Here is an 18996-nt window from a genome sequence, read left to right on the forward strand (position 1 = left end):
GGTCAAATGTCATCTTTCAAATTCCCCTTTTTTTGTTCCCATAATTTGACACATCTCTTTCTGGCGCTGCTTTTTATATTGCTACAATTATTTGTTTTTCTGCCTGTCTCTTTTTCTATATTGTGAATCCTTAAGTGATGACAGAGATGATTTTCTTTCCTGAGACCATTTTCCTGCTTCTCTTTGTATTTCATGACCTGCATGGAAATTATAACAAAACAGAATCCACAGGACAATCTCAAGGAATTGGCAGTTATGAATACAAACAGAACATCTTAAAATTCTGCTCTACAATGATTAGAATCATAGAAAACTCTAAAAGAATAAAAAGTAAAATGGATACTATAGAAGATTATAATGGTGAATCACAAGGTGGATACAATCCAAACATACATAGTATCTGAAAACAAAGTGCCCAACAGATGTCAAGAATGCTTTCTGCCTCCCCCAACATCGTCTGATGGACTTTATATAAATAAAAGTTAAACACCAATAGTGTTCAGTCACACCCTCCCACTCCTCTATTACTTACTCTTGGTTCTCTTAGAAACTACTTCCACTTGTGTTATTTCTACCTATATTCAAAATAGGTGGTTGAGATAATAGTTATAGTTTATATGCAATAATTGGTTTTGCTGCTCATTATTTATGTATTTTTATAGCCAAAATTTCTCATTTTAAGGCTCATTTTTCTAGTTAAGTCTCTCCAATGACTTCAATGGAATAACTATTTGAGTTACATAGTTCCTAAACATTTTCAAGTCTTAGAATATCTTCCACGAGAAAATAATAGGTTGAATGGACATAGCCATCTGGTATCACTCCCTTTTTCTTTAGAAATTCTGAAAATTCAATCCATTGTCTTTTGACACTACTATAAGTTGTAGTAGAGGCATATGAAACTCTCCTAATTGGGGCCCCTTGGAATCTTTCCTATAGGTGGCACCTCTTGAACAGATAAAGGCATAGCCAAGCGATGGTAGATCGATATCGTAAAATAACTATGTCCCTCACAATCCTATGTCCCAACCACCCGATCCCCATTCCCACAAGAAGTGACTATTAAACTATCTAGCTCATAGACATAACACCAGAAAAAATTTCTTACATACCAACAAGGAAACACAAATATATATATTCTTATTTCCTCTTTTTATGAACAGGTAGAAGGAAATGGAGTGAAGATAATGATTTTAATTTGCTTGGAATGAAAGCAGGTTACAGAAGACACAGAAGGAGGTATATTAGCTCTCAGATTAAATTAATGATCAATGAGAAAGCATGAAGGAAGTAAGAAAATTCACAAATGATCTAATTCCTTATCTGCCATAAAAGAAAGTCTCAAGTTATGTTGGAATAGATACATATAAATTGATGGTGATAGTACATGGAATATTTATGGAGGGTCTGAAGTTAATGATAAATAATGCAAAATCAGTGTTTACCTTCTAAATCACACTAGAATAAAAAAACTAATATTGCTCATACGTAAAAATTCATAATATAAAAGGCATCTCAAGGAAAAATAGTGTTTAAAAGCATAAATTAGGATGATAGACCTGGTATCGTGATGGTTTTCGTGCTATCTGCTTTGAAATAGTGGTTTGATAAATTCGTTTATTGGTCCCTTAGAAGGTGGTGAAGATAAAGGTAATGATCTTTGTAAGATAATTTGTAAGATCTTTGTAAGATCAAGGGGTGATGAGAAAAAGCATTTAAGATGTGAAGTTAAGTGAAAAGCTGATAAATGCATTGGGGGTGCAACTATGAAATAAATCTGGACAGGTGGAGGATCATGTGGCGGGGGGCAGTGTTGAAATTATAGGATTATTTTCATTATTATTTTTCTTAATGAAGACTCATCTTAGTTTTTGTTTTTGTATTACCTTTCCATACATTAAATGAAAAATTATAGCATCAATGGCTGTAATCTATGAGACCATCCTAAGATACATTTTTAGAAGATTAAGAATCTCTTCCCACTGCCTTCCATTCTAATCCTCCTGAGATGATCAACATCAACAAGCTATTATGTATTTTTCCACAATTTCCTTTATGCTCAAACAGAAACACATATTTAGTACTTTTTTGGTTGGAGTTGGTGTTTGTTTTCATAGACATGGAATTGTACTATAAATGTAACTCTGTAAATTGCTTTTCGTACTTAACAATACACCATGGGCAATTAGAGATAGATTGATTTCAATCTTTTAAAGAGCTGCATAACAATTTATGCTATTGAGTATGTTACAATGGAGTCAAGAACATTTCTTATTCCTGGGCATTTAGGTTCTTCCTGGGTATTTGCCTCTATAAACCATGATATGATAAATATCTTGGTAGATGTATCTTTATATATCGGGGCTTTTATTTTTGTTAGGTAGATTTTCCAAAGTGGAATTTCTAGACAGTTGGTTCTATTGTCTATTTTAAAAGAAAGAACTTGGAGAAAAAGGTGTGTTTTTTTTTTTTTGTAAATTCATGCATATTTACTTTTGCCCTAGTTTTCTGAGGTGATCATTCTTTGTAGGACGAGAGATAAAAATTTGACTGCCTTCTTCAAGGTCCCATCCTGGATGAAATCTTAGTTCAGAACATGGGGACACATGCATTTTGAGGGAGAAAAGAAGGGTAATAGGTGGAGTCAGAAAGCAGGTGATCAGGGCCAAAGGAGAAGAGAATTTAAAGAAAGACAGGTGGTCAACAGAGTTAAATGCTGCTGAGACACACAGGAGAAGCATATTTTTTTTTTAAAAAAAGGATTTTATTTGTTCATTTGAGACAGAGAGATACTGAGAGAGTGAACATGAACAAGGTAGAGGCAGAGGGAGAGGGAAAAGCAGAATCCCCACTGAACAGGGAGCCAGACATGGGGCTCAATCCCAGGACGCTGAGACCATGACCTGAGCCAAAGCACATGCCCAACCATCTGAGCCACCCAGGTGCCCAGAGAAGCATCTTTTTTACTGATGGAGAAGAAGGCTGTTCATGAAACTTCATGTGTATCTTTCCTGGGCACAAGGTAAGATGGCACTTCTTTCATTCTTTTGATGTTAGCCATGGTCATGTGACTTGTTCTAGTGAGTAAAATAAGAGCAGAAGTGACATGTGACACTATGAGTTAGAAGACTTTCGGGGTCGATGCTCAATTTTCCCTCTCTTTCTCCCCATCGCAGTGACTGGTGCCATTCTGGATATGGAGAATCTATAAATCAGAGTTCTTGAGTGAGGACAACATATGGCACAGCACCCTTACCTCCCAACCAATGTGAGACAGACACATGTGGCATAGGTGAGATATAAACCTGATTGTTTTAAGCCAGTAAGGTTTTAGGGTTGTTTGTTACTACAGCATACTTAACCTATCCTGACTGATACCTGGATAAAAGGTTCATTTGAGAAATACTGAAGTCTGATCTCAAGGGGGTAAAGAGTAATCAAATTGTAGCTCAGGGGGTTAAAGTCTGGGTGTGTAGTAAGGAAGTGTAAGTAGCAAGTGTTGGATTACTCTCAAGGTTGCTTAGGGGCTATCAGAACCCAGTTCTGCCGGTTAGTTAAATAAATGCTCTTTGGGGAAACCTATGAATAATTCTAGAACACTTTTAAAATAAACCTAGAAACATTAACTGCATAAATAATGACAAAAGCCAAGACATACACTATAGAATTCTTTATATATAGATTAAGATTCCAGCAGCTTTTATGCATCTCAAAGCTTACTGAAGATATAAGAATATCACACTATAAATTCCTCTGTTTATTTCTAGGAAAAAATATTTGTTTTTCCAGATGAAATACATTTCCTTTTATTAGTTAATGAGAATTATGTCAACATCCCTACAAAGCCCTTGTTCTTGCTCTCTTCTTATCTTTCCTTCCAAGGGGTTGAAAGATTATGCTTTATCTGGATGGTAAAGCATATTGCTCTTTGCTCTTGGGGGCTAACTTGTGGAGCAGAGGAGCATCAGGCATGGGGTCATGTTGGAAGATCTGGAGGACCTAGACCACGCAGGGTGGTGAATGCAGTGAAGGCTCTGTTATTTTTTTTTTTATTTATTTTTTATTGGTGAAGGCTCTGTTATTGACTGTGGCCAAGACAACTCATAACTGGAAAAGACCCATCAGAAATTCTATGGAGCAACAGAATAGAGGATGGGACTGTGTATGTGCACATGGGCGTGCATGAGCATGCATGTGTACCTATTTTACTGAGGATGGCCCTTACACCAGTGGTCACCTGACTAGTAAAATCTAGCAATATCCTGAGAATCATTCAGCTGTAGTGAAACCCTCCAAAAGTAGAAAACAATGTTGATGAGACCCTGATTCCCAGCGGATAAGACCAGAGCTGTCTACTGCACAAGATGAGAGTTTTTGAAACCGCAAGTCACATGATTTTAGGGGATTGTGAAATTGATTTAGAGCATCCTGACCCAAGTTTTTAAAAAAGTAAGATAAAATGGAATAGAAAAATCAGCATGCATCCCATGTTGTAAAGGTAAGGTTTTATTTTTGTTTTTAAATGAAACTTTTGGGGTCTGTGTGTGTGTGTGTCCCTGATTGTGATCAACAATGTATTTCTTACTGTGGGTTCTGGGTCAAAACAATTAGAAACCTCTGGTCCAGAACCTACAGAGCCTACATTTATTCTCTGGGGACAGGGGCAGCATGACACTGAAAAACCCAAAGTGGGTAATAGCAAAAAATGGGTGAGAACTGGACATTGTTGAGAAGAGAGCTCCTTCGAAAGCTAACGTCAGTGGTGGGATCACTGACTTATTGAGTGAACCAGGGCCTCCCAAGTGTGCAGACAAGAGGTTTCAATGAGTGCGCACTGGCATGGCTGAGCAGAGTTTGTTAGTCAATAAATGCTTAAATTGGTACACCCTGTCAGTAGCAATTTGTATTAAATCCCTCTCCTTGATCTTGGATCAATTTCTTCCTGCATAATAAACCAGAGGGATAATCTGAGAGACAAACTGAAGGTCAAACCAAGGGAGAGCCACCGAGCAGAAGGGCCTGACGTGAGGTGAGGTGAACGTGGTGTGCACAGGCCCGACGGTGAGGCGGGAAGCCCGACAACTGGTCAGGTGCACGGATTCCCCACGAGGACCTGATGGTGTGGAAGATGATTTTTAGGTGATCCTGATGCTCAGTGTGAGGGCAAATCTGAGACATGAAAGTACCCAGGGATCAAACATCGTTTCCTTTGCTACAGGACTTTTGGGCTGTGTTATTTTATTTTAGGATCACATTACTTTCGAATCTTTCATTAAAAACCACTTCGAAAAAAAAAAAAAAAACCACTTCGAGTTCTTTTCCTGAACCAGTGGTATGCGAGTGACAAATAAGTAAATGGAGATTGCTAAGACTGTAGCTTGTTTTATTTTCTTTTAGGTCTCATCCTCTTGTTTATACTACTCTGTGGCAAGTTTATACACTGTAGCTTTTTTTTTTTTTTTTTTTCCTATCCATAGAAGTTTTAGAGAGCATCCACCAAGCCCGGTGAGGAGTGCACTTAGGATCCACAGATACTTATTTATTTATTTTTTTCCCCCACAGATAGTTTAAACTGTCATAACACTTTTTATTAAATCATTACCTTCTATCTTTTTAATTTTACTGCAGTCATGATTTTTTTTTTTTTTACCTCTGAAGATGATTGCAGCCATAGAACCAGAATCATCACAATATTGAGTAGTTTTTTTTTCCCTTCTATTTTCAACACATTAGCTGTGCCTGGCATGCTGCAAATATCATCTTGTCATCCAGACTGAAAGTGTCATTCTGGGTATGTACGATGTCCCCACCATTAAATTGCTGATATAAAAGGATTCTTTTTAGGCTATGTCAGTGATAGAGGGCCAAACATGCACTGATTTGAACATTTATCTTTTTCTCCTTTGTTCACAGGATGATTATAAGGACGAAAGATCTTCATTAGGAGAATAGCATATTTTATTTAGCCTAACTCTGTTTAATAAATAGGACCACATTTAAGGCAAGTTATAACATAGAACAAGGTTTGGGATTTTTTTTTTTAATGTAAACATAAATCCTTCCTAAAAAATTACCAACCTTTGTCAAGATGTTAATTCCCTTCGGTCACTAGTTACGCTCTTTCATTTATTTCATTGTTTATTTCTCTGTTCATTTATTTAGGACTTGCCAAGACAAACCAGTTGGTAAAGATTTTCCCTTTGGCCCATTGCAGCCTCTAACAAATGGGGGCTGTCACTGCATGTGCCAGTTTTTTTGCATCGAGGTCACTTGTCCTTGTGCATGTTTAGCTCAGGTGGCCTCGGAGACTCATATTTTCCCCCTTCTATACCACACTGCTCATTTTTTAAAGGATCCCTGCTCATCTTGCTTGATGAACACTTAAAACCTATAGGAAAAACATAAAAGCAAATTTCCTTTTATTTCCTTTATAAAAAAAATCCAGATTTTTTTTCATAATCCTAAGTGCTATTTTTCCATTTTGTAAACATTCAAATATATATTTCCATAAAAGATAGAAACTATCTAAGGAAAAAAAAAAAGCTGTATACCTGTCCTATCTCTTCATGAACCTGCCTCCTTTCCCCAAAGGGGCCAACAGAAATTTTCTCAAAGGGTGGTTTGGTTTGCATTTGGAGACAGCAGAAGCGAACTTTAAAGATAACACGGTTTACATGTGTGCTGGGATTCCTAATCACCTCTTCCTTGGCTGGCTTGAAAAATTAAACACGCCGTGTCCTCTGTACAACCAGATGTGCATGGCTCCTCATTGCTTTGAACAGTTCCAGAACCTTAGTAATTTGAGTTTATCTCAAAAATTACTGAACGGCACGGCAAGAAATTAAACTAAAAATTACGTTCATCCATCACCTTTTATGAGCCATGGAAAACTACATGGGGAATAAATCTTTGCAAGCAAGACAGTCTCTGTTATAAGTGGTTCTTCTCACTTCAAATGCATTAATATTCAAAACCATAACCTGTCGCGTGCTCAGCTTTGTGTGAAAAGGGGAACAAATCAATCCCCTCCTTCTGTTTACTGTGTTGATTAGCACTGTTCTCTGGGTGCCTGGGGTTCGGGAAGCAGCTGGCTGTCTCCCTTAAAGGGGTAGGCACCCGGGAAGCCCGGGCCGGAGGGCCAGCCGCCCACTGCGGCCACGGCCCAGGATCCTAAGGCTTCCAAGAGGGTTCCCCAGCCTCCCTGCCTGGCCGAGGGCACCAGGGCTCAGAGAGCCCCTGAAACTCTGGCAGGCTGACAGCACGGCTAGTGGGTGCCAGGGGCTCTGGATCCAGCCCAGTCTGACTCAGGACACTTCTGGATTCCTCCAAGGTGCTCCTCAAAAAGCAATCAAAGGCCACAAGGAGCTGATGCCTCGAGCAGCTGGAGCCTTCCAGGTGTCTCCAGAGTGGAGAACGGAGAGCCCTGCCTGTTGTCAGGGGCTGGAGACGCCCCCTCACCCCACTTACTTCTAGGGGGCCTGGAGTCCCAGCAAACTGTTCACGCTCCGTGTTACCGCCTGGCCTGGGAGCTGGAGGGGCCCCGAGTACCTTGGGCCCTGGGGCCCTGCTCTGCCCTCAGGGGAAGTGCTCATCTCTCTCTCTTTTTTTTTTAAAGATTTATTTATTTATTTATTTATTTATTTATTTATTTATTTATTTATTTATTTATTTATTTATGATAGACAGAGAGAGAGAGAGAGAGAGAGGCAGAGACACAGGAGGAGGGAGAAGCAGGCTCCATGCCTGGAGCCCGACGTGGGACTCAATCCCGGGACTCCAGGATCGTGCCCTGGGCCAAAGGCAGGCGCTAAACTGCTGAGCCACCCAGGGATCCCCCCTCCCTTTTTTTAAAGATTTATTTATTTATTTATTCATGATAGAGAGAGAGAGAGAGAGAGAGAGGCAGAGACACAGGAGGAGGGAGAAGCAGGCCCCTGCAGGGAGCCCAAGGCGGGACTCGATCCTGGGACCCCAAGGTCACGCCCTGGGCCAAAGGTAGGCGCTCAACCCACTGAGCCCCCCAGGGATCCCCGGAAGCGCTCATTTCAACTTGACCTGGAGCAGTGCGTGCCTGCCTAGGTGGCATCGTTTCTGCCTCGGTGCCTGGCATTGGTCCCCCCTCCCCAACCTCTAGGTGGTTGTCAAAGTCAGAATAAATGCCTTCGTAGCGGAAGCCCGCTCTCTCCACCTCTCTCCACCGTTTGCAGAGTCACCTCGCAGTGTCCCCAGTTGGTGATTGTCTGCGTGGCCAAAGGTGCCGATTAGTGCGCATGGGGAGAAACCAGAAGGCAGCCCTCCTCGGCGGCTGTCCCCTGTCCCGAGTTCAAGTCTGTTTCCACGGCAGCCGCAGATGGTGTCGCAGAGAACAGTCTCAAACCTTCCCCGCAATCAAGCAATCAGGGGGCTCTTTTTTTTTTTTTTTAAGAGGCCCTCTTTGTAAACAACCTAAAGGGTAGCTGGGATCCTGGCCCCTTAGGGAGAGCCTCGGATGCCTGGTCACCCACTGCCCCCCCACAGGACAGCGGGGCCCCCATCATGCGATGCCTTGGGACAGCTCCTGTAGGAAGTGTCCTCTTGGGAATGACAGTCCTCTGTCTGTCCACGGCCGGCATCCCCATTGGGCTCGCAGTGCCCACTCTCCAGACTCCCTCACGTCCCCTAGCTCCTCAGCCCCGGTGCATCCAGTGCACCCGCCTTGCCAATCAGTCTCCCTGCCTCTGCCCACCAGCAGCTCAGCCTTCCCAGAGAAAAAGCACACAATCACACCCCTTGGTGCCAGAGATGGGGCATCTCGAGCTACATTCCCCATCACAGTCCCACCCCTCCCGGACCGGCCTGCAGCTCTTCCACTGGCCCTGGGGTCAGTGATCATTCCTCTCCTCCCTCCCTAACTCCAGTTCTTGCAGGAGGCTTCCAAATGAATGATTCGGAGGTCCTGAAGGTAGGGGCCAGGATTTGTTTACATTTGTGGGACTAATATGTCGAATACATGACACAAATAAGCAAACGGGATAAAACTGTTGAACCTGGGGGAGCCTGGCACAGTCGGTTAAGTGGCTGACTCTTGGTTTCAGCTCAGGTCACGGTCTCAAGGTCCTCAGATCGATCCCCGTGTCGGGCTCCACACTCAGCAAAGAGTCTGCTTGGGACCCTCTCTCTCCCTCTGCTCCTCCCAGTCATGCTTTTTCTCTCTCTCCCCCACATCAATCAATCAATCCATCCTTTAAAAAACTACTTAACCTGGGTCCCCACAAACCAAGTCCTCTGTCCTGAGAATCGTAATCATGGAGAAGGGAGGGAGACAAAGTTAAATTGGACGCTAACCGATTTTTTGAAGCCCCATGATCAGCACAGCCACATGTATTCTCTCATGTAATGCTCGCCCAAGTCTGCAAAGTAAATAACATGATTTCCACTTTTCAGGTACAGAAAATTAAGTGGTCCAGGTTCACCTAATTCTGCAGCTCGAGTGCTTTTCTGTGCATTGGCTCCCTGGCTTCCCATCTGCCCTTCTACCTCGCACCTTTATCTCTTTCAAATTCTCTAACAACCTGGGGAGCTTAGGAAACCAGTGGTGTCAGTGGAAGCTCCTTGGGAGAAGGCACCATTCGAGCTGGTCTCTGCAGATGGCGAGATGAAGAGATGCCCCAGACTTTCACACTCTCTGATGACACTTTGCAGAGAAAGCAAGAGGGGGCTGAGCCGTGTATTAGTTTGGATGTATCTGATTTTGATTGCAAGTGACAGATACCCAACTTCAAACAGAGAAAGGAAATTGCGTGTTAAGTACCTAGGGAACCTGAGGCACATTTGTGGGATGTTTGGATATGGAGCTCGACAATGTCATTAGCAGGTGGCCCTTCTCTGTCTAGGTTTTCCTCCTCTCCCCATCCATATTGGCTTTATCATCAGGCAAGTTATCTCTACCGTGGCCACGTCTACAGCTCTAGGCTACATTGTCCTCCGGATTCTTGCTGCGTTGCACCTCCATCCCCCAACCTCTGGTCTCTGAGCTGCTTCAGATCACAGTCCATACCTTCATCTATATTCCCAGGGCCGGGCCCAATGATCAATCACTAAATAGATGGATGAATACCATCCGCTGGTCCTCTTCAAGTCCGGACTGGTCAAGTTCACTGCTGGGGGTAAGGGGAGGCAGTAAGGACAGATCCGAGAGGAAGTTTCTCTTTGTGTACCTTTCCGCTTAGTTTTTAATTCTCGCACTGTTTGCTTTTGTTCTCCAGTGATTTTTGACAGAGCTCTTCTTTAACCTCCAATCAAGAGTTGGCAGGAGTGGGGCTGGGGTTAGGTAGGGATGGGCCGATGGAGAGGCACTGCTAATGTTGCAGCAGTTTTTAGAGGAGAAGCAAATGTTCTAAAATTAGATTGCGGCGATGATTGCACAACTCTGTGGATCGACTAAAGAGCAGTGAATTGTATGCTTCAAATGGGCAAATTGTAGGGTATGTGAATTATGTCTCAATACTGTGGTTTCAAGAAAATGATTTTGAGGGATAAAAAATCCAGAAAAGGGTAATATTACAACATAGAATAAACAGAAAGGCCCCTGAGTATTACCTTCCCCCACATTTACTCTCACTATAGGTACTATGTTATCAATAAGACTACCTATGGTTAGCAGACAGAGCTATAATTATGTAAAGGAAAGAGAAGGCAAGGACTTGTGTCTCTTTTCTACATGGTGATCTCAGTGCCTAGAACAGTACCTGGTATATAGCAGGTGTGCCAAGTTGCAGAACATGGGCACAAATTCTTTGTAGCTCTGCTCATCAAAAGGTGGAGTCTACTTCTCCTCCCCTGAGTTTGGCCACATGGCTTGAGTTGGTCAAGGGGACGTTAGTGTACGTGATGTAAGTACACCTTTAAAAGTACTAGAGCAGGGGCACCTGGCTGGCTCAGTGGGTTAAGAGGCTGTCTTCAGCTCGGGTCATGATCCTGGGGTCCTGGGATGGAGCCTCATGTTTGGCTCCGCTTCTCCCTCTCCCTCACAACCCCCCTCCCCACCCCCACTCCCCGCCATGCTCTCTCTCTTAAATAAATAAATGAAATCTTTAAAGGAAAAAGTACTAGAGCAATAAGGGTGCCCCAAGACACAGCCTGGAGATGTGGGGTGATGTGGTGCTAAGACCATCTGGACGGTATACACATCTGAACCCACTTAAAGCCTCCTTTAAACTTTTTAAGATTTGGTGGCAGGTGTGGAATCCACACTCTTGCTGCCACTCAAGACAAGCCTCGTATGTAAGTTCTCCCACCTGTTTAACCTGCTGATCACCAGTCTGGAGTGGCCCATCTCTTTCTTTGGTCTCTTTGGGTCCTCTGTGTCTGGAAGGTGGCAGTGCAGGGGGGAGGGTGTCAGCTTATACTTGGGAAGCTCCCCAAGAGCTTAGAAGCACCGAGTGGAGGACTCTGAATCTGACATGGGCGGCCTGACAACGTTCTCCATTCCATTAGAAAGATGAGAATGAGGTTGTTCAACACATGCTCCCAGGCGACAGGAATTAAGCTGCTGGACTTGCCATTGCTTTTCCTAAGAATTGAGAGTTGAGATTTTTGAGAGTTGACATTAAGCGGTAGGACTTGGGATGGCACCAGATTGTTCTAGAACACATTGCACTACAAGCATTTCTGGAGAAGCCTCGGGGAAGAGGACAGGAGAAGAGCAGATACATGTACTTCATACGTGGCCATTTAAATGCGCTGACACACCATGTACCATGCTATAGCTGGCGAGTCAAGGCCACTTTTTCTAATTGTCCCAGACCACAATGAAGTGTTCAAACCTGACGTTCTCACATTCATTTTCCTGACCCCTGTGCCACAGCTTTTTGGTTGCTTCTTGTCTCTTAAATGAACCATTTGGACTCCCTCTGGGTCGTAGGACTCAGCTTTCCACTAAGAACTTGAAACTATTCTTTCTTTGGATTTTGGTGTCCCCCTCCAAAAAAACCTCATAAAAAGGAGGAGGATGACCAACTCATTCCAATTTTCTCAGTTTTAAAATGAGAAGTCTTGATTCCCAGAAAACCCTTCAGTGCTGGGCAGACCGTCCTAGTTGGTCCTCCTACGTGGGCAATCTCCAGAAAACCCAGATGGCTCAGCTAATCGCCCATGCCCACATGTAGCTGGGGAAGCCTACAGTGATGCCCATCTCATCTGTAAGATGAGAGATAACAATAGCGTATGTCACGTCTGGTGGCTGGGAGAAGCAAGATGGAACATGCAGAGTGCTTACTGCTATATAGTAAGTTGCCAGTAAATATTTATCATCGTCATTGTTGTTATTCTTAATATTATTATTTAGCAATCTACTTGAGAAAAGCTAAATTAGCATAATCCTGCAGGAGAATTTAGGAAGTGAAAACTAAAGCTACACAAATAAAATGAATAAGCTACACAAATAAAATGAATAAGATGAGAACTTTGGGGCCATGGGGGTGCCTCACCTTTACAGCAATAACCAAATTAATAGTATCTGACATGAATGAAATTATTCACATAGCTTTTGGAAAAAGTGCCTGTCTCATATTTAAGATCTTCTGGGGAGTGCTCAAGAAAGAGGGTTGATGACACCCCAAGACAATTGCATGCAGTAAACTACCAGAGGAAATTTAGGAAAAATGTACCACATATATTTTGCCTTTGGCAGCTAGCAACTATTGAGCACCAACTGATTCAGAATCCCTGAGAGCAGATCCCAGAGGGCCACATTTTCAACACATTGCCCAAGTGATTCTTATGCACCCTGAAGCCTGAGAAGCCCACACTAGGACTTCGGCTCCTAGCAGGTGGGAACTGTACCTTATTCACGCCTTTATCTCCACCCCCAGCCCCTATACACGACCTGTGCTCCCAAATCTGTCCCTATTTATCAATCTGCCTTTTTGTTTTTGATGTCAAGGATTTGGTTTGCCCAGAGAGTGTTTCTCCAGAATGAGACACCAACACATGTTCTAGTCACTGAAACGTTTATTTAAGCTAGTTTTTCACCCTGGTGGTAATGATCAGGGCTGAAAATGCTCTGAAAATCAACACATTTCATGAGGAGAGGAACCAATGAAGTCTGTGCAGGCAAGAGGCTTCGACTAGACCGAAAGAGCACTTTAAAAATAATTGCCTGGCCTGCCATGGAAGGTACACTCTCCTTTCCAATTAATGCCATCTGGTTATCCACTGCGAGACAAAGCCCCTCCTCAGGAATGCCGGGCGCTGGAAGGAGGACAAGTAATCTAATTCTCCACGACATTTCCATCTCCATTTTAATATGGAAAATCTCGATGAAATGGATTCTACAAGAACAGATTTTCATTATTGAAAAGCCGTCAGAATAAATTAGCATGAAGAGGAAGCAGGAAAACACTAGATTGGATTATTCAGAGCAATTTGATTATCCGCCCATTGTCAAAGTTGTTTCATATGCATTTAGTAGGTGTTTAGAGACCCTAAGTATTGCTCTTTCTGCTAGTGAAAAAGTTAAGTTACCAGTCTTGTCTGGGTGGTTTATTTGAATGCTTTGCCTGCTATATCCAGGTCATTCGGTTATTTTGCCTCTTGGGTGGGTACTGATAGAGCAGTGGTTAGAAGAGGGATTTACCCTTTGAAAGTCCTGCACAGCCTCAGAGTGATCATACGTGAGCACACACATGGCAGGACTCCACCTGGAGAATTTTGTCAAAGGAGAGAAGAGAGCAAAATGGATACAGGTAGGCAGATTTGGGGGTTGTAGGCAAGACCCGAGCTGCTCCTTTTGTGGGTGAGCCGTGGGGATGGCCTCAGAGACTGCTGGGGTCCTGGGAAGACAGCCAGGGGAAGGGGAGATTGCTCGCAGGCTAATGTCAGTGTGGCCAGGGCTCACAGATAAGCACGGGGCTCCCAGGCCTGTCCCCAAAGGCCACACAGGCAAGGTTTCCCTTCCCTTTCTCCCCTTCTGCACTAACTTCCATGCCTCCCTCAAGCTGCCTGTGTCAGATTCAGTCATCCACTTGGTGTTTCTAAGTTCCTGGGAGCTTCCCAAGTGTAATCTGAGGTGCCCCCGGCCCTCCCCTCCCAGCTGCTTAAGCAGAGGACCCAGTGACACCAAGGAAACAGGCGGGCCACTCCAGGCCGGTGGGCAGCAGGTTAAACAGGCAGGGAACCTACATGCAGGACTTGTGTTGAATGGCAGCAAGGCGTGTGGATTCCACACCTGCCACTAGTTTAAAGGAGGCTGTAAGTGGGTTCAGATGTGTATACCATCCAGCTGGTGTCAGCTATCTCAGGGTTGTGTCCCTGGGGCAGCCTCTGGGAGTGGGGCACGTCTTCTCAATGAGATTCTCCTAACACCAGTATTTCTCGAATACCGGCTACATCCCGGGCTGGGCATTAGTCCCCTACAGAGTCATTATCTACGTGTTTAAGTGGGTATTAGAGAATATACGCGTGGATGGGAAAAGCAGCCAAGCCTTTCCTCTTTGGTTTATGACTGTTTCTGTGTCTAGATTCCTGGCTCAAGCTCAGGGACCATGTCCTGTCATCCAGCAACTACCTCGGTGCTTGGTACTTGGCGGACACATAGTAAACAGGCAGCAAGTGAGTGAGCAAGTGGACAGTGGCCCCATGGCATTGGGTTACTGCTCCCATTTTACAGCTGAGGAAACGGAAACTCAGAGGTTAAAGGATGTGCTTGTGGTTCGCAGAGCTAAGGTGGGGACTACAGGGCCTCACCCTACCTTTGTCTTTGGGCTGAATCCCATGATGGGTGGGACTGAGGGCCAAGCCTCCATGCCCGGTTCTAGAGCACAAGCCTGTGAGCCCCATCCCCCTCCAGCAGGGGCACTGCTGGGAAATACCCGCTTGCTTACTTTCCCTTACCAAGGAGACTCGATTTAACCCCATCCCTAACTGGTGGCTTTTATCAAATGACAGTCGAAGTGGTGCCTCCTCATTGTCCACTGGTAGCGCCTCTCTCCTGAGGTTCTTCTGGTCTGAAGGCTTCGCTGGCGCCAGGCTGAACATGTCTCACCCCTGCTGCTGCTGCTTCCCCCTGTGGGACCCACAGCTCCAGGCACCTGGGCCCCAGCCCCTACTGTGTGGCCCTGGGGGCCTCTGCTCTGGTCTCTGAAGGGCTGGAGCTCCCACGGTCTCTGGCATGGGTTTTCTGGCTGCCTGAGACTGTGTTCAGAGCCCCATGATGGGTGTCTAAAGTGAGGGATGGGGGTGGGGTGGGACACTATGCTAGAGAAGCTCCGAGGCCCATAGCATGAAGAATTTTACGTATCCTGTTAAGTTTCTCTACTGTTTCCCAAGGCAATGAACTCACTGGATATCAGCCCCAAATTTTCTAACTCACCGTTTACCGGACGGAGGTAAAGTTTCTTCTCCAAACTGGGTCATGCTATATGACTACTCATCAATCACAATACCTTTTCCTCCCTGGAGCCCAGACACAGACTTGAATTTCTCCTCAATACAGTCTTCTAGGCGGTTACCACCAATGCACCGGACAAAATCTATTTGCTACTCTGATTCTAGATTCCCCCACCATTTCCATAAGGGGAGAAAGTTTCCATCATCCAGGAAACCACAATCCGCCCTCCCTGCTCCCCTCCATTCCTTGCTCCAGGGTCATGCATCCCACCCCACTCTCACTCCCCCAGTCTCACCCCAAGTGACAGGCCCACACCCATTCTAAGAACAACAGGTCTGTGGCTCTGTCAGCAGCCCCGGGCAGTGGCAAGGCTCTGGGTGGGACACAGGCTTTCCTGCTAAGCTCTCCCAGACTTTCACTAATCAGGGGTCTAATTTTGCTTCCTCCACCGCTATCGAATGGGATTTCCAAAGTTGTCCATAGGCAGCACGAAGTCAGTGGGCACTACCCAGCCCTGAACCAGGGAACAGCTCTTCATCAAATGAAAGCTGGGGGGATCCCTGGGTGGCTCAGCGGTTGAGCACCTGCCTTTGGCCCAGGGTGTGATCCTGGAGACCTGGGATCAAGTCCCGCATCAGGATCCCTGCATGGAGCCTGCTTCTCTCTCTCTCTCTAAAGAATACATAACTAAAATCCTTAAAAAAAAGAAAAAAAAGAAAGCTGGCTCCTGGTAGTTCCTGTTTCCTTTGTTAGCAGAGAGAGAGAGAGAGGGGGAGAGAGAGAGAGAGGGAGAGAGAGAGAGAGGGGAGCCGTGGGCTGGGAGCCTCTTGCTGAGCAGCAGGTGACTGGCAGCTGGGAAAGGCCGTGCGGGGGCCCCATCGCTGCCTCTTTCTCGGGGCTCCGGGGCTGCGGGACCAGGATTCTGTCCCAAATCAGAGCAAATGCAGACTGTTGTCACCCATGAGCCAGGGCCGATGTGCGAGGAATTTCAAAGCGGAGTTTATTCAGTCCCAATTAAATCCCATTTTACAAATTCCGTCCGAGTCCTCAGCAGGAGGAAGCCCATTAAACCTCTTCCCACTAAGCCAGCCTAGGTGGCAGTGCCGGGCCGCGCTGGGAAGGCTGTCAGAGCGGAGTTCTGTGGTTTTCTTAGAAATGGCAGAAGGATTTATGGGGTATAACTAAGCACCAGAAAGACAAGGTTATTTCTAAGCAGGTATCAGAAAATAAAACGACAGGCATGAAATGGGAAAAATAATCTTTGAAGAGAAGCATTCGAGGAACCCAGGGGCTCACAAATCAAAAGAGAAAAGGTGGTTTTTTTTTTTTTTTTTTTTTGTCTTTGGTTCTTTAAAGAAGGCCAATTTGCTCCAGTCAGGGATACCCAGTGAACATTATGGGCTTTCTAATGGCTTGTGATTAAAACAATCTTAAAAAGAACATTGCAGATAAAGCTTCCTGGGGTGTCTTTTAGCTGTTGCATGGGCCACCAGAGAATTAGTCCGTTCTTCACTCAACATGCAGCCTAGAACTGGAAGTCAGTAGGATATCCTAATGTTAGCATATCCTCCCTCTAGTCACCTTTTTAACCCACCCAGGTGTCCTGGAAGCCCAGCATCGGGGCACTGGACCAAATTCTTCCTCTTTATTCTGGATATGAAGTCAGCCCTAAATGCACCCCACATTGCTACCCTGCCTTTCTGCCCTTTTAAAGTGGGCTCCCTACTGCATGGCCTCCTTCATCTCCACTGAGGTCTCAGGCAGCGTTAAATCCAAGAAACCAGTTCCTGCCCCACCTCCTCGGGCCTTGCTGGACCTCCTGTGCACCAGACATCTTCAGACTCCAGTCTAGCCACTGGGAACACATCATAAGGGGTGAAGAATGGGGTGGGGTGGGGAAGACCATTACCATCTCACTCCAGCACCTGACCTTTGTCTATGACACCCCTCTGGGGGTGGGGGCAGGTCACAGAGGCTGAGTAGGGCACAGGGGTGGGGGGCAGAGGGGGGAGTGTTGACCCTCTACCCTCTCCCTCCCTCCCATCCTCCCCTCCTTTTTGCTTTCCTTCTTTGTACTTACTTTTAAAAGTCTAATTAGGTGAGAGTAAAATAAATGAATTTCGAGGCTTTCCCTGACTTTGCAATTAAAGTTTGCAAATTAAATATTTCAAAGACTGTTCCGTTGCTCTTCCTCCTCCTCCTCTTCTGCCTTCAGAACTTTTCCAGCAAGTTAGACCTCTGACCCCTGGCTGGTGATGGGATCCTTGGACTTGAACCGCAAGGCAGATGCTTTATCTCATCCTTTGATTGCCAACATAACTTTCCGTTGATTTTATAGAAACAGAAGTTTTATTGGAACAGGGAACAAGTTATGGCTTCCCACCGCACTTCAGAAACAACCTCGCTTTGATTAGTCATTCAGCTCCCATAGATTTACTATTGGCAAAAGGACACTTTAATTATAAAGAAAGAAAATAGAAAAACTGTCTTTTCTGCAACGTTTCTTTCTGGAACCAGTGAAACCCCAGGTAGAACTCTGGGAGTTAAATGAGAACAGCACAGCAGTCTTTCATCCTTTTGCAGATTTAAAAGACAAGGGAATTAAAAGTGCACTTATTAGAGGAAAGCTGAACACCTGTTTTCTCCTTTTTTTTTTTTTTTTTTTTTTTTTGTGCTCAAACAGGAGATCTGGGGTTCCCTCCGCTGGCAGACTTCCCGGAGACCTTCCAGCCCAGGTATGCGGATACAGAAATTCTCAACAGGACTGAGCCAGCAAGATTGAGTCTGAGGGCAAAGCCTAGGATGGTTGGAAGCCAGGAGCTGGCCCAGGTTGAGAAAGGCAGGCCTGCCAAGACGAACAGCAGAAATCAACTACCCAAGGAAAGAATGGAAGTCAAGGAGCTGTCAGAAACCGGGGAAGCGGTAGGCATCAGTAGGCCTATAGGATAAGACTATGCAGTTAAATGCCTGTAAGGGTCCAACTGGTAAGTGAAATGAGGTCAGAGAGTAGGGTGTAAGACAGTAGGGAGTGGTGTCAAACAGGAAGCTAAGTGCCTCTGTCTGAAGAATCCTCAGATCCATTGACTTGTGGCCATGAAAGGAGGCAGGTCCAGTATTACCAGATCTTCTCATTTTTAAAGAAAATTGTACAGTCTTTACTTTTTACTTGAAACATCCCAGTTTAAAACATTGGACAAGTCAACGAACTATGGGGGGGCGGGTATATGACAAAGTCTATGGCCTGTACAAAATCAAATGTCAAGGTAAGATCTAGATGGAGAAATGAGAGAAGGAGGCACAAAGTGGGCACAGATGGGAGTAGCTAGGGACCTGGGAAGAGGTGAGGCCCCCAGAAAGGGCCAGCTTCATGAGAGGCACATAGAACATGGCCTCAGCCTTTCTGCACTGCCACGGGGGCTTCATGCTGCCCGTCTCTCTCTTGGCACCAATGTGAAGGCTAGGCCGCTACAACAGCCTCAAATCCCTTATGGAATCTGGACCCCTAGACTCTCTGGCACCATCTCCTCCCACTCTCTCCTTCTTTCTCCTATTCCAGCCACAAGGGCCTCTGTGTTCCTTGGATGCCCCAGGGACATCCCTCCCTGTAAGGCCTCTACATGCTCTTCCTT

The 18996-nt window shown here is 45.0% G+C and overlaps 1 long non-coding RNA gene across 1 annotated transcript in view; it reads left to right on the plus strand.

Moving 5' to 3' along the window:
• Positions 1-18996, plus strand: part of LOC119865013 — a 54391-nt gene that overhangs the window by 2650 nt on the left and 32745 nt on the right. Inside the window, exons 2-4 of the long non-coding RNA XR_005375771.1 lie at positions 1164-1239; positions 3177-3292; positions 18051-18102. This is a non-coding gene — a long non-coding RNA (uncharacterized LOC119865013). The remainder of the gene's footprint in view (positions 1-1163; positions 1240-3176; positions 3293-18050; positions 18103-18996) is intronic.

Source organism: Canis lupus, chromosome 21, assembly GCF_011100685.1.
Source record: "Canis lupus familiaris isolate Mischka breed German Shepherd chromosome 21, alternate assembly UU_Cfam_GSD_1.0, whole genome shotgun sequence".
Taxonomy (NCBI): Eukaryota; Metazoa; Chordata; class Mammalia; order Carnivora; family Canidae; genus Canis; species Canis lupus.